At 34.2% G+C, this 16,172-nt stretch overlaps 1 long non-coding RNA gene across 1 annotated transcript in view; it reads left to right on the forward strand.

Annotated features, from left to right (window-relative positions):
• The window catches only part of LOC141372904 (uncharacterized), a 30,906-nt gene extending 14,987 nt beyond the window's left edge, over positions 1-15,919 (forward strand). The window contains exons 3-4 of the long non-coding RNA XR_012378423.1: positions 2,659-2,780; positions 15,803-15,919. This is a non-coding gene — a long non-coding RNA (uncharacterized lncRNA). The remainder of the gene's footprint in view (positions 1-2,658; positions 2,781-15,802) is intronic.
• The last annotated feature ends 253 nt before the right edge of the window (positions 15,920-16,172 follow it).

A 16,172-nucleotide genomic window follows, 5' to 3' on the forward strand; every position in this document is an offset into this window, starting at 1 on the left:
ATGCGTGAATGAAAATTTTAAGTTCTCAGTCATGCCTATGTGCGTATATGCTTATGCCTACATATACCTGTATGTGTACATGTATGTATGTAGATGTTTCTAAAGTAAGAGTCATATTTCTCCTGAGACTTTTTAATCTTTCTCAAAGTCACCTGGATCTGTTGACAGAAGCTAAGTATTTTTGGAAAATAAAGTTGGCTTGCTAACTGACCAGTGAAAGTCTAAGAGCAAAAAGTACCACTCTGACTTAGGATATTGTTATAAAAAAGTTGCTTCATCTTATGAGTTTTGCAAATTATAACATTCTCCAGAAATTGATGTAAGCTTGATTTTCTTGATTCATAATTTAATATTTAATTTCTTGACAACTCAAAGTAATATCGACTGGCTGCCCAATCCTGCCCAGTGTTAATGCCTCTTGCTTCAAGCTCTGCCAGGAAGACTTACTTGGCTCTTCCCATTTATATCGAGTGCCCTCTTTGAACATTCACTGTTTTCATTCACAAAAACAGCATATCTTTTATCATGTGCTTGTAGTTAGGAAACGTGCATCATACGTTCCTTTCCTTCCTCTCAAGTTGTCAAGCCTAACACTGGGCATGTTTTCATAAAACTGAGAATTAAAGAAGAAGAAGAAGAAGAAAATTCTAAAAGTAGCACTCAAAATTTCATTTCTGAGAATGAATAGAATAGAAATAGAATTTCATTCCTGAAATAGTATGTGTCAAACCATAAAAGTTAGGAAATGCACTATATCTATATTGATGGCAAAAACTATAATATTTTTGAAATTTAAATGATTATTTAACCTTGAAAGATAATGGAGATATTTTTGTGTCGGTAAAAAAGTAAAAGACCAAAACATTATTCTACAGCCTTTATTAGTGCTCTGAATCAAATACAAATAAAAAATTCATATGCCACACAATATAGTGAAGTCTGCTGTTAATTGTTGCACATGGTATTCCCACCTCAATACACACATACACACACACACATAATTTTTAAGGCTTCTTAAGCTTATTTGAGTCTTAAAATAAATATGTGTATTCAAGTGAATGAAAAACTGCTGTCTTTCTAAAGAAGCTGATAAAATATAGTATTTCTGATGCAAATCATTGAGATGATGGTTATTATTCTTAAGCTTGGGGAATTCGTCCTCACTGGAGAAGTCATTTTTTTGAATATCCATCAGCCCTGCATTGGTTTGGACAGACCATGTAACCTCCTTGCCTGGTAATTATGATAGATCATTCTAAATATATAAATTTTATTTTTTGATGGAACAGAGTAATGAATTCTTGCCTTTATCACACTCCAACTTCAGTGACACCAGCTCATTTCAGTTTTCTTTGTTATCCTTGATGTTGGAATTTCCCATAAATAAGGTCCACATCTACTCATTTTCTGCCTGGACATGATTGAGGAAAATGTTGTTATTATTAAATAATCATAGGGGGCTTAAGTGTGCTTAATTTTCCCTGGCCTTGTTTTTCACATCTTTATTGCTTCATCTTTACTGTTTTTTGAGTGTTTTCTTTTTCCAGAAAGTAGCTAGAGTGTGGTTTGGTGAGTTTCTTCTTGTAAATCAACATGATTAATAAACTCAATTGAATTTATTCTAAGCAAGTTTGGTCTGAAAAGCCCAGCGACCCAGGTGGGTGGGCTGCATAAACTTTGGTTTCACTGGCAAAGACTCCTGTCTCCATGAGTCTGGATCCAAACTTGTCTAACCTCCATTCTCAGAGGTCATCTGGACGAAACCTCTCTCCTATCCACAAGAAACACTTTTTTTTCTAGAATTGCTGGACTTTAGGCCTAATACTGTTAGCTTTGTGGACCCCTGGGGCTTTGTTGACCATATAGGTGCTGCTTTGTGCAAAATACTTGCTCTTTTGTGAAACTCCTCGAGGGCCTCAAGATCTGCTAAACTCCTATGGTTGACAGATCAGGGCAGTGGAATATATCTAAATCCCTCTGTTAGGCCAACTCAGTACTTGAAATTTGAACATATGTTAAAATTCAGGATGTTCATTTATGGATGAATGAAGTAAAGTTAAAACATAGGTGGTCTTGTAGTCGAGAATTTTATACCATAGACTTGGATTTACATTTTAATGATATTCACCCCTTGTTGATTTGTTCAAATATGTAGATATTGTGACTTCAATTCTTTATCAAAGCCTTGATCATTTGAATTTCTTAAGAGTTCTGCAGAGACTTTCAAAGTCCTCTGTGCAAAACTTGCAGTGAATGCCCTTATATTCTAGTTTTCCCATTTTGGACATAAAGATAACAAGCATTGCAGTATTGGATATGTAAAATGCAAACAAGCAACTGCCTACAGCTAGATGACATAATTATTAGAAACAGTGAAAGGGCAATATTCATTTTTCAAGCCTGAGTGATTATTTCCTCATGTTAATATAACCTTAATCCAGATTTAATATTCTTCAGATGCACTCTAGGTATTCCCTCCCCTCTTCCTTTCCTGAACAGGTAGTTCATTTTGCCAGATTGTACCATTACCATGGTTTTCAAATTCCTGTCTTGCTCCCAGTTTCAGGATGATTTCCTGAGCTTATTACAGACGTTTCTCCATTTTACATACAAAACTATAAGTTTACACAATTTTTTTAAACACTGTTTTTCTTGCAGCCTGCATTTCGTGCCTTGGATAATCTTCTCCCTGGAACGCTCCACATTATTTCTTAATTGTGATATTGGAATCTGCTGACTCGACCATACTTGCTTCGGAGCTACATTCTGAAGAAATGCAGGTGCTGCAAAATGGCTAGAAACTGTCACTTTTTATCCAGCTAATCACGGTCACAGTTTGATTAACTGTTTGCCTTTGTCTGCTGCCTACAGAGATGTGACTTCAGCTCTCGCATCTTGATGGCATCTGGAAATTTCTCATGGGAATGAAACTGCAACATAATTACTTTATACAGAATAGAGAAATGAGACCATCCATTGAAAAGCTTTGTAGGTGTAAACAGGGTCCTGTACCTATGTGAGAAAATGACTGAAGAGTCTTCATTCACTAAGTAGCTCTCATTTTCTTTCAGTATATGAAAACAGTTTGAATTGATAAAGTGCCTTTTACCTAAATTTCTTAATGTACTTAGAAATTATTCTGCCCGGTATTAAGCAAACACATTTCCAGGATGAAGTTTGCCTAATTATGCACATTTAAACAAACAAACCAAAGTAATCACGAGGATATTACATTTCAGAATGAAGATCCCTAACAATTAGGTGCTAAAGGCAACTAGGCCAATTAAGATCATGCGGTAGGTCCAAGAATGACAGTGTCTTATTAAAAAAAATATATTAATTTGTCCCAAAAGCTCTATCTCTGAAACCACCTTACCAGGGTGTATCCTCCAGAGAAATCCTTGGCTTGTTCCCAAATAAGTTATTAATGGATTGTTGATCAGCTGTGAATGTTTTAGCCAAAAACAGTATTTCGTTTAAGATACTTTTATCTGTGATATACTCTGCCAAGTTTGCTCAATTACAGTGACCGTTCTAAAAAGAAAAAGAAAAATGAATGTGAAGCCAAAGAATCCCAATGGTCACTGGCAAATACTGAATGATTTTTCTGTACCAAACATTGTATTTTTCAGTATAAAATGTGCAAAAGATGTGTAACATATGTATCCTACAATAAGGTGTATAGGGAAAAATTTGGACTTTCAGTGGGAGAAATACTATTTTTTTAAAGATTTTATTTATTTATTTGACAAAGTGGGAGAGAAAGAGAGAGCACAAGCAGAGGGAGCGAGCGGCAGGCAGAGGGAGAGAGAGAAGCGGGCTCCCCACAGAGCAGAGAGCTGGACACGGGACTCGATCTCAGGACCCTGGGATCATGACGTGAGCTGAAGGCCGACGCTTAACCAACTGAGCCACCCGGGCACCCGGGAGAAATATTATTTTGTTTTCAAAATTTTTTTTCTTACAGAAAGTCATCTTGGGAAACAAGAGCTTCAAAAATGTCAGTCTATCGCTCATAACTCAGAATGCCCTGGTTAAAATGAGTGATGGTCTTTGAAACTAGTTTGCTTTGTATTCCAATTCAGTTCAGAATATTCACTTCAAAACAAGAAAAAAGGTATTAGCAACATGTCTGTGAGCCTCAAAAGTATTTCATGTAACTAATGTAAACATTTTGATAAGCCTATTTTTACTATATAAGACACACAACAAATTCACTGCTCGTTCATTTGCAATCATATCTCCCTCCACTGACCACTACTGGTCAGACTACTGAAAATGAGTAAAATGATTTCTAGAGCACAGTTGTGTAACCGGCAAATATTATCAGTAACAGTTTATTTAAAAATTTGAATCTGAACAGAGATTTTAGAATAGAAAAGATAGAGAAAAACATGAAGATAAGACATCTGTGGGCATATGAATTTTTATTGAGTTATACTCACCCAGATTTTTTTGTCTTTTACTTTCTGCCTCATCTTTATATCACAATATCTACAATTCTCTCATTTTCTCAGAAGTGTAAGGATACCAAACAACTCAACAAAGCATCATGATTTGTTTTGAGTTATTGTTATCCTGGATTTTAAATTCTAAATCCTGTGATCATATTTCTTCCTCCTCTAAAGCTTTGAATAATCTCAAAGAAAAACACCTCCAAAATAATTGGGTTTCCTCTGTAAATCCTGAAAATCCTACATCCGGGATTGTTTCATCTGGCACAAAGATTTGCAGGTCTGCCTAGGTGAGTAACCAACCATGCCCTAATATAACCAGCCATGTAATTTGAAATGGAATTTGATTCCTCCAGTTTTAGAAGGAACAATCTTGTTTGAAAATGAAAACCACAGCCCATTTGTGTGACTGTTTCACCATAACATAAAATTGTCACTTTTTTTTTTTTCCCAGCAAGGCTAGGAAACATGAGAAAGGGTTGTTGCTCCATGGAAGAATGTCACTTGCTTACTGTGATGAAAATAGGAACTAGTTTTGTTAACTAATACTAGCAGGCAAAGGGATTTTGGAAAATTGCTCCCTTGATATAAATAAAATGCAGTTGTTATTCATTTTGAAGTGATAATCCTATTAAATAAGGGGTGAATATGCATTTAACACTTCATCTAAAGTTAGAAATATACTCTGTATATACTATTATTCTTACTCTGATTATTTCATCCTTAAAAAGTCATAAAAAGCATTTACTATGACTAATTATCCATTATATAAAGTTTCTAGCTATGCTGTTTTTGAAAGAAAATAAGGCATTAGCTTTTTAAGCTAATTATATGTATGTATCAAAGTGAAAATAACTGATCAATAATTGGGCCTGTGCCTAAAGTTGCTGTCTCCAGATTAAGGATAAATTGACAAAAGTTTGTCCACTGACTCTCATCTGGTCCCTCACATTGAGTAGCCAGCATTTCTCAGGACTGTCATAGACCTTGAGTTTGTGATGTGGAACAGAATTAAGTTAACTAGACCACAGACATTTTGGATCTCTTACTTTGCTCTCGTCAGCCACAGGCTAAGACTGAAGTAATAGACCGCACACATCTAAGCAGCAGAGCAAGCCGTTGCGGTAGGTTTGACCAATATGCTATAAGAACTCCAGACAAAACTGTGGACAGTGACTTTTTAACTATATTTGTAGATAGAAGAAGAAATGCATTGGCCAAAAATGACATTATAGTGCTTACAACTATTTGAGAGGAAGCTGAATATTCAATTACTCTTTTGCTTGTACCATCTTTATTAAGGAAAATGATAATTTGCAGACAAGGAGTAGAGCAATCGTGGCTCAGAGGAAATTTACTAGGTGTGGCGATTGTACATAAGTCACTAAACCAGGGTCCGTGTGAGTAGGTGATGATGCTGTTTGATTTCTGGGACTCCCCTGGAAGTCCTTTGTGCTTAATGGACAAGGCCCTGTGTTAATTTGGTCATTTGTTCATTCACTCACTCATTCAACAAATACTTATGGAGTTTAAATTCTGAAGGGTGATGGCAACTGTATTAATGAGCATGTAAGACTGATTTGGAAATTGATGAATGCTTCAGAAAGATCCAGTGGGGAAGGAATAATGAGTGAAAAGACCTGCCGAGGTCTACTTTTTCTGTTTTATTGCTTCTCACTGCCTCCCAAATATCCATCTCTTTTCCACCCTCATGACTTCTTCACAGGATATTTTCTCGGGCTCAGGCCCCTTTTCTGTCCTCTGCTTAGAAAACCCATAATTCGGTTTCAAGAGCCAACAGAAATAACATATCCCCTGTGAAGCTCTCATTACTCGCCTGCTTGAAAAGGAAGGAATTTGAGGATTAGGGTGCTCTTTCCAGTTATTCTTGTCACAGTTTGTGAATTTCCTTTTAACAACATTTTTCATATTACCAGTTTTTTTCTCTTACCCTGTTAGTTTATGGGCTATTTGAAAGAAAGAATCATGTATATATGTTTGTTACTACAGATCAAGGGTTGGCAAAACTTGTAATATTCACAAATATTTCCAGATTATTAATAGTTTAGGCTTTGTGGGCCTTACAGTTTTTGTCACTACTCAACTCTGCCACTAAAGCATGAAAACAGTTATAGGTAATATGTAAATGGATGGAGCGAGTGTATTCCAACAGCAGTTTTTTTTACAAACAGCAAGCAGTGGGCCAGATTTGGCCCATAGGAAGTAGCTTGCTAACTCAGTTATATGTTCTTTGTCTTTTCCTGTCTCTCATTTGTAATAAGCTCCTTCTACGTTTTGTTACATGAAAACATGTAACATCAAAACATTTTGTTTCCTGCTCTTTTGGTAGATATATATCATGCTTTAAATCCTACTATTGGATATATTTGAGAGTTCTTTTAAATGTATACTTGAAGATATACTCTATAAATAACAATGGCAAAACTTTAGGGTGGATCTATTGAGTGCCCTCAGGTAAAATGAGGAAAATAACACAAAACCTTTCCCCCCATCATCTTCCTTTCTCATTTCTAATTTCTATTGTTGAATCATAATTTCTAAACAAGTTTATTATTTTTTAATTAGTTTTGATATTAGGCATATTTTCTTTCATGGTTTATTATGACATTTGAATTGTTTTATAATCATATATGCAAAATTACATGGAGTTAATCATATTTAAAAGAATTCAGTGAACATAATACTAATAGTTTATGCCACTTTTCTCCCATTATTAGGTTCCTTCTTTTCATTCATTTCCCAATTGGTTAAATCACATTCTCAAGTAATTGGGGGGTGCAAGAAAGTTTTTGTGGACGGTGTACATTCTGAGCCCTTGAGTGCTTGTGAACCTTTTTCTAATGCCTTAAGCACATGGAAAATAATTACCTTAATAATCAAATTTCTCTTCTTATGGTGTGTGATTCCCCATTCTGCACTCTCTTGACTTCTGTTTAAAGATAATTATTGAAAAAGGAAAATGAGCATTAAGTATTACTAAGTTCTTTGAAATACTTGTCTCCTACTTTTGAAGATTTAAAACATCTCCATCTGCTTCTCCTAGCAATCAATCACCTATAACAAGTGCTCATCTCTGCCTTCTGAAATATATTAACTTCTAGGATACTAAATAGCAGTTAATATGGTTCTGTGATGAGCATATTGTAGTGGACTACCAGAGAGAAATCTAGGCAGAAGAGGGAAAAAGAACTTAGATTTGACACAGCTATATTACAAGAAGACTTTTGATTTGATTTGACCTGAGAATTTCACCAAATCTGTAGGAAAGATTGATTTTGAACACTTTTATTTTAAGTGTTATTATTTAACAAATACAGATCTCATTTAAGGGAGAATCACTTAAGATGGCATGAAGGGAATATGGATTTGAGACGAGAGATAAAATTGATTTTTTTTTTTACTATATTATATTGTTGCTATAGACCTTGGGCAAATTTTCCCATTAGTTTACTAATATATAAAAGAGATATAATACCTATTTTTAATTATCTATGAAACCAAAAATCAGCAGAAAATGTAAATATAAGTTTTTATGGCTAAGAATCTGTAGTATTATTATTTTTCTTTTATTAAAATAATTCATGAAATCTGGTAAGTCAAGTAAAAGTATCACCATTTTATTTTTAAAATATCTATATAATTAATTTTTTCCACACGACATAGGGTATGATATGTACCAAAAATTATTCTTCCTTAATATCGAATAATATTTTATTTAATAATTTCACTTATTTGAATGGAATACTTCTCATCTGCTAGGCAACACGATAGACACTAAGAATGCAGATATAAAATAATATAGAATCCTCTGTAGTCCCCCCAACTTGCTTGCAAAGACTAATGTGAAAAACATAGTGTGAAAGCTAAACACTCACCAACCGGGTAGCATTGTGCAAAAAGAATGAAGATGAATTTTTACACCATGTATAAAAATTAACTCAAAATGAATCAAAGACTTAAATGTAAGAGCTTAAACTATAAAAATTATAATAATTAAAAGCTTTTGTCTCTCAAAGGACACAATCAAGAAAGTGAAAAGACAACCCACAGAGTAGGAGAAAATATTTACAAATCATACATATCTCACAAGGGTCTAGTATCCAGAATATATAAAGTATTCTTATAATTCAAACAAAGAACACAGAACTGACTTAAAAATGGGTAAGACGTTTTAATAAACATTTTTCCAAAAAAGTTGCCAACAACCACATGAAAAGATGTTCAACGTCATTAGTCATTAGAGAATTGCAAATCAAAGCCACAACAAGATAACTCCTCACGTTTACTGGAATGGTTAGGATAATATATATATGTATGTATATTATATATATTAATTTTCAAGGATGTGAAGAAATTAGAATCATTGTATGTTGCTGGTGAGAATGTGAAATGATGTAGCAGCTACGAAAGCAGTTTGGTGATTCCTTGAAAAATTAAACACAGAATTAACAATGACCCAGAATTCCATTCTTAGATATGTGACCAAAATAATTGGAAACAGATATTCAAACAAAATTTGTACCAGAATCTTCATAACAGTAATAATAACAGTAGTCAAAAGGTCCATCAACAGATGAATGGATAAACAAAATATGGTATATACATATAATGGAATATTATTCAGCCATTCAAGGGAATGAAGTACTGATTCCTGCTATAATATAGATGAACCTTAAAAACATTATGCTATTGAAATAATCCAGAGACAAAAGTTCATATATATTATATAATTCCATTCATATGAAATGTCCAGAAGAATTAAATTTATAGAGATAGAAAGCAGATGAGTGCTTTTTTTAGGACTAGGGAGAATAAGAGGGAGGGTAGCTTAAGAATATGGGGTTTCTTTCTTTTTTTTTTGGTCATGAACATTATCTAAAATTGACTATTGTTATGATTGCACATATCTTTGAATATACTATAAAACACTGAATTATACACTTTAAATATGTGAATTATATCTCAATAAAGCTGTTTTTAGAAAAGTTGATTATTTCTTTTTTTATTCTTATGTTATGTTAATCTCCATACATTACACAGTCAATAATTATTTCTTATAGTTATTTTATCCATAGATACCCAAGATTTCCCCATGCTAATGCTGATGTCTTTTTTATCCTTCTTTATACTATCACATGAATATGAGAAGTTTGTATGTGTCATTGTGGTAACTTAGTAGGATTGTGAACTTAGTCAAGGTTTCAATGCTATCATTTACCAACTCTGTGATCTTAGGTAAGCAATGCAATCTCATCTAATACAACAGGGTTATGGTGAGCAGTTAAATGGTATATGCAAAGGCCATAATTAACAGAGAGCCTAGAATGGTGTTATCTGTTATCTATTACAAAGTAACAAAGTAACCAATAAATTAGTGGCTTAAAAAACCAACCTTTCATTTAGCTCACTATTCTGATGGGTGGTTCTGGAAGAAACACCAAAATACCTCAGCCATCTCAGAGGACCCCCCAGTGAAAATGAATAAGCTTTAGAATAGGGTTGGAGTTAAAATGATGTTTCCTGAAATTTAAAACCATGATTTTCTGAGGACTGTAAATTTGTTACCATGAAAAACCTGCTATTTTATCTTCCTGGAAAAGAAAAAGGAAAGAATGTGTATTTTATTCTAGAAGAGTGTGGAAATTATAAGAAATCTTGAGGAAATGTATGTACAAAGCGTTCAAAATTAATAAATTTGCGGCAGGAATGAAAGTAAAATTGCACCTGCTTTTATGAGGGGGAGAGGTCATGGTGCACTGCTGTCCTCACAGCTTGCCCTGTCACACTATTTTTCCAGTTCAAGGAGCACCACACACCTGAGATTATTAGTACAAATTGGAAGAATGCTTCCCTACTATAGATGATAAGAACCCTATATTATTATCCTTAGGATATTTGTATTGTTTCCTAAAGTATTAGACAACTAATTCTTCAGCTTTATTTGCTACCAGTAATTACAAGTGATAGTGTAATTTTGGTACTGTTGTTATATCTGGATCTCTATAAACACATTTTTTAGTCCTTCCCTTGTACAATTGATATTCTTTAAAATTGTTACTGTATATCAGGAGTGTTTTTTTTCAAGTTTGTCTTCTGTTTAGTTTTGAACCAGAAGCAAGGAATGCTAGCTGCTGCTGCTGCTGCTGCTGCTGCTGCTTCTTCTTCTTCTTCTTCTTCTTCTTCTTCTCCTTTCATTTCAAGGAAGAAGCATGCTGTAGAGTATTGAATTGCCTAGTTGACAAAGTTGTTACATGCCTATAGTTTGATACTTTTGACAAAACACACTTTCCTAATGAGTGCCAATGCTATATGAAAAAATACCCTGACTTCCAGTGCCAAAGTTTAACTAAATCTATATACAACTGGAAACTCATATATTTTTGATTTCTAAAAACGATGCTTTAAGGTAATTGTCCATTATCTATGTGGTTCCTCCGTAGTTTTACTCTACTTAATAGTTGGAAATCCACTTTTACTACAGTTTTTTACTAGAGTCTAAGGTACATTCTAACACAATAGAAGCAATGTATTCAAATCTCTACATATGTATTTAACTTAAGGTACATGTGATATTTACTAAATCAAAAGCACCTCACGTGATACTTTACAGAGTTTTACCTACAAATAAAAATTTCTCAATTATTTTTCTTAATGCAGAAAGCTGGAGCTCCAGAGTTTTCAAGAGTTAATGGAATTTAAATTTATTTTCTGTATTCTGATTCACTGTTTTAGCAGTCTGACTTTGTCACTTGAAATTTTATAGGAAATTGCTATGAGATTACACAATTTCAGTTAACAGTAAAAAATGGCCTTCGGCACTTTTTCAGATAAGCAAAGTAATAACAAAGAGCAGTAAACATATTGTGAGATTCTAATTACATAAAAAAAACCTGGCTGGCTTTTCCTTAGTGTAGATATAGAAGAATTATTAATATTCATTACATTTGCACAGGTGTACTCAGGGAGTAGACAACCTAAATGCAATACACACTAGATCTCAAAAGAATTGAATAAACTTGTGCCTCTAAAGGAAACACTTACAGGGAATGATGTTATTTGCACTTTTAACAGTAATTCTATTTTTATATTTATACTCTGGAACCAAAAAAAAGCTGGTTGTGTCTTTCATTAACTGTTTAAAATTTATAATAAGATAAAGGAAATTAATAAAACTATGATCCTTCTTATATATTAGCTTCTATACATATATTTATCTCAGAAAGAAACTTTTCTTTTTATTCTATTCTGGAGTTCATGCTAAAATGTACTCTTCTGGGAGGATATATAAAAATAGAAATAGTAATGCAAAAGGAATTCCAATAGCTCTCAAGATAATATTGTAGACGGAAAGAAAAATCCTGAAACTCTGAGAGCTTATTTATATTCAAGTTTTCAGGCCCTTCAAGTTGCTCAGGTAACAAATCTGCTACTGTGTTGAGATCTAATATCCTAGAATTTCATAAAGGTCTACACAGAATAAGTTCCAGAGATGAAAGTCGACCACCAAAAGGTTCTTGCTGCTAATTTCCAATCTGACACAAACAAACACATTAAATTAATCTCAAAACTTGCCCAAAATATTTCATAGCCCAATTCAGAGCCAAAAATCTACTGATAGCTGTTCAGAAAACTCAAAAGCATAATGAAGGAAAGAAAGGAGTGGTAGTCATTATCCTTTTGTTAATTTCCCTGGCAGTATTATTTCACTGGTAAATTAAAATTATTTCTGAGATCAGAAAATGACATTTCAAAATAGCATCCAGAAAAAAAAATGACATAACTCCAATCAGAATCTATGAATAATATTTTGCCAGATGCTGGGAATATTGCCCAAAGGGAGCTGCAAGGTGATCGACAACCCTATCTCACCCCAGCTGGAAGCAGCTTTTCTCTGATATTAAGACTGGTATTTAGGAAAAAAAAATCTCTATTGATGCTTTGATTAAAATGAAGAGCAAAAGTTGGGTGGGCTGGGGCAAAAGTGGGAGTTTTCCCTCTAGTGATCCTCTGTGATAATTCAGAACAGCAATGGGATTGAAGTTGAAAAATTACACTGTGCTGTCAAGCCATTTATTTTTCTATAATCTAACCCCTCAGCCAAAGGAAGTTCCCGGGAATAAATGTCATGGAAGAAGGCCAGGGAGGTAGTGAACATGATGAAGAGAAGCTTTGAACTAAAGCATTTTTGCCGTGAACCATGCTGACACCCTGAATGCCATAAGCTTTGGAAGATACTCTCTCCCTGGGTGAAGAAATGATAGATTAGGCAAGATGCATTGAGCCGAAGTCAACAGCGTGGATTACTAGATCTTTACTTCCCTCTCTTCTCCACTTATCTCAAACATATACCTAGCACCAAAGATGAAAGATAATCTGAAAGAAATCAAGAGAGAAGCTATGCATAGCAGTTGGCTTTTTTCCCCCCAAAAAAGATGAGACAGATGAATAAAGGTACATGAAGTACATACATCACAAGAGGAATTAACTAAGAGTACTATGGAAGAATATGGATATTTTGTCATAGAATCAAAGAAGTTGGCAACAATATAATATTCCCAGAACCAGATCCAAAGAAGAAGTTATAAGTTATAGGAGATGAAGAGCACAATGGCAGAAATTAGGAAAAAAATAGAGAAAAAATATTAAGACCACTGTCAAAATGAAAAGCACATTAAAAGAAACAAAAAATATTGGGGCCCAGTTGACAAGTGAGATGAAATATAAATGTATTAACTTCCTAAGTTTCTCAAATAAGTAGTTGATAATACGAGATGAAGTGGGTCTATGTGGTATAAAATAATCATGCTTACATTAAAATGTATTTCACAATATTTTTCCTACCTTTATAAAACTAATGGATTTCTTAATTCAACTTTTATTTTTACACTGTTAAATTTAAGTAAATTAATATTAATGATCTTGGTTAAAAATAGTATGTGGGGGGCACCTGGGTGGCTCAGTCTGCCTTTGGCTCAGGTCATGATCCCGGCTCCTGGGATCGAGCCCCGCGTGGGGCTCCCTGCTCCACAGGAAGCCTGCTTCTCTCTCTCCCACTCCCCCTGTTTGTGTTCCCTCTATCGTTGTGTCTCTCTGTCAAATAAATAAAAATATTTAAAAAAATATAGTATGTGGGGGCTTAAATTTCTTACATGTGAAGACCTTGGAAATCATCACTCCCATCCCTACAATAAGAAACAGCTAGACAAATTAAAACATAATGACTTTTCTTGGACGCTTTGTGAACCAGTCCTATAGTTTTCTCCTTAACAAAAGACCTCTTTGCCAGAGCGCTACTCAGAAACCTTATCCAGCAGGGAGAATATAATTCCTTCCCTCCAGCTCCTCCAAGCTTCCTTTCTCACTTAAGAAGGGAGAAATAGTCAACAGGGGACAGGGCTTGGAGGAAATTGATTGGGAAGGCTGAAACCAGTGTAGGAAGCAGGGAGAAAAATGTTATACCAAAGACAGAGAGTCTGAGAGACATGTAAAGACCACAGCTCCAAAACACAGGCCATTTTACAGACTTAAATGCAAGACCACAGAATGCCTCTTCCGTCCACCAGTACACTAAGGAAGCCCCGGGATAACAATCATGGACTACAGCTGCAAGACTGTGAAAGCTGTAAGGGGCAGGCCTTCTCTAAGCAGCAGTGCCAGGGGAAAGAAGCCCTAAAGGCAAGATGGCAGAAAAAAATAAGAACACTAGAAGAATTTTAAGTCTCTACCTACAGCTACAAAAAACATTAAAATACAGCCCAGTTCAACAACATAAATTGTCACATTAAAGGCCTATTTTCCTCATTTCTATTTCCCAATATTTGCTTTTTCACTTTCAACAAACATTACAAGACTTGCTGAAAGGCAAGAAAAAACACAGTAGGAAGGATAGGCTTAACATACAGCACAAAACAGGAAAGAAATTTTAATAAATGTCTTTAAAAGGAAAGAACATTTTAGTACATGTCAGACTAGCACTATTCCCAGCTTACAGAAAAGTACCTTGCTCTCCATGCAAGGAAAAGGAAGAAGGATTTGGAAGTGAAAAGGTGGGCGTATGTTCCTTTCCCAGCACTCCAATGAGAAATTTCCAGACATGTTGTAGGGAGTTCCTATGTGGGGTCCAAGGAAAAAACATGAAGAGATGAGAGAATGTGAAATCCATCTTCTTCCCTGTGGTTATCTTCAACTTAAAAATTCTTGTTATCTGTTTTAATTGCTGTTCTGTTTTAAAAATCAGGTTTATGGATTGCCAGACTGTAGAACAATTAGATTGTCTTTTTAAAAATTGCCTTTTAAAAGGCATATACTCTATTCAAATACTATTTACTAATTTCAAAAATCTATGCTTTTTTTAAATCCATCACATATTTATATTTTTTTAAAATAAATTTGTGTCACACTCCCATTTCATTGGGAGTGCAAAAAAAAAAGGTAGTTATCATTATCTGTGCCTTTCATTTTTATTTTAGCTGTCGATTTAAGGGTTTCTAAAAATTGAAACAATAATTATAAATAATATTGATGTATATATTTTAAAACACACACAAAATCCCATATTCCACATACAAAAACAATTTTAACTTTACAGATGTCTTCTAGCCTTTTTTCATAAGTATAAGTAGTTTATGGAATTGAAATTATGGGTTCCATTCACTTGGTTAACTTCTATTTCAATTAATATATTATTTTCAAAATGTAAAGTTTTCTTCATTATTTTAAATTTTGAATAGACTTTATTAATTGGAGGAAGAATTTAAACAAGGGACTCAATTGCTCAGAAGAAAGACCATGGATTAAGTTTAGATAGTACATATAAATGGAATTACAGTGAATTCAGAACAAACTCTTCCAGATCAGTCAAACAAACTTAGAAAGAAAGAGAACAAGACGAGAATACACACAGAAGTGTGAAATGGTTGTCATGCTTTTAACTTCAAAAGTGAAGGAAGCCAAGAACACTCAGACCCAACAGATTAGAAAATCAGAATCAAGGCAAAACCAGGCCCACTTCACCCTGAATTGTCTTGGTAAAAAGAATGCCACCTTCTAGTTATGGTTATTTTTATGATGATGAGAAAGAAACACATTTAAATGAAATAATAGAGGAGGAGTTTAATAGAAAAGGACTGGGAAGTAATCTGACGGGAGGGGGGCAGTTGTTTCACACAAGATATAATATCTAGAAGGGCAAAATTTTAGGAATATATAAAGGGATTCACTTGAGCACTGACAATCACCAGGGCATCTCTGGGTCCTTCTGACTTGTGTTTCCTTCTCATTCTGGAAAAATCAGTGTAGGCAGTAACACATGTCGTTTTATTTCACAGTTTTCCCCTTCTGCCCATCATCATCACTCCTAAAAAGAAGAGGAGAAGTCTGGAATATTTGTATCAAACATGACACTGTTCTTTGAAGACTCTCCCAGCGAGGGGGCAGAGCAGGCTGTGTAAAAAACCAGGTAGTTATCGTTACCTGTGCATATTACATCATGTTGGTATGTAACAATAAACTATCTGGAATGGCATTTAGGCTTTTTTCCGTTTGTGTTGCTTTTATCATCATAAGCACAGAAGTAAGTAAGAAATATTACCATGAATTTTAATTTTTATTTCTGCTAATATTTTTTCCAATATTAATTCCCCAGAGTGGGATGTAATGAAATGAAATCACTGTTATGTTAACTATAGTGGAATTAAA

Source organism: Callorhinus ursinus, unplaced genomic scaffold (assembly GCF_003265705.2).
Source record: "Callorhinus ursinus isolate GAN/ISIS: 27379988/994484 unplaced genomic scaffold, GSC_fseal_2.0 scaffold6, whole genome shotgun sequence".
NCBI lineage: Eukaryota > Metazoa > Chordata > Mammalia > Carnivora > Otariidae > Callorhinus > Callorhinus ursinus.